Source organism: Mus caroli, chromosome 6 (genome assembly GCF_900094665.2).
Source record: "Mus caroli chromosome 6, CAROLI_EIJ_v1.1, whole genome shotgun sequence".
Taxonomy (NCBI): Eukaryota; Metazoa; Chordata; class Mammalia; order Rodentia; family Muridae; genus Mus; species Mus caroli.
Window position 1 is genome coordinate 37,411,146 of NC_034575.1, and position 711 is coordinate 37,411,856.

General features: G+C 49.9%; 1 pseudogene; it reads right to left on the bottom strand.

Moving 5' to 3' along the window:
• Positions 1–590: 590 nt before the first annotated feature.
• Positions 591–711, bottom strand: LOC115031434 (annotated as a pseudogene).

A 711-nucleotide genomic window follows, 5' to 3' on the forward strand; every position in this document is an offset into this window, starting at 1 on the left:
TCCCAGTTGCAGCACAGGCCAGAACCCCACCATGGTCCCAAGTGGCATCACTGGGTACTCCCATTGGATTGTTTCTCATTACCCCTGAGTCTCCAGTTATGCCTCTCTTCACTGTGTCCATGTCCTTCTGTTTCTGTTTCTCTTCCATTTCTTTACCACTTACTTGTTCCTTCTAGAGCACCTGCTGTCTTTGAATGACAGGGTTCATCTCAAGAGTAGCCTCAGGGGTCCTATGTCCTGCTCGTACATTATGTTGCTGGGCAGTGGTCATCTTGGCAATGGTCCTCCCTTCCAGGCCTGCACAGCACCCGGCTGATGGTTGTCTCAGGCTAGCTTTATGTCCAGACTCCATGACACTGGTCTGGTGGCTATCTAGAACTCAGTTCTCACTCCATCCTCCCAAGTGGCCCCATGTGGGGTTCATCTATCTTGAACTTACCTGGGACCCTCAGTCCCAGGCAGGACTTTTCTAGTTTCAGGCTTGCTCCTGGTCCTGGGAACCATCAGGGCCTGCTCAGAACCAGGTTAGCTCTCTGTCCAAGCCCCCTGGTGCAGGACTGATAGTTATCTCGGGCTTGCTGTTTTCAGGGAATGTTAGGCTACTTATCATTCAGTTGTTCATATGTCAGATACCAGCTTAGACATATTCCTCTCCTCTCTGTTGCCTACTGATGCACATGTGACATAGCAGCCACATCTATTTTAATTCTT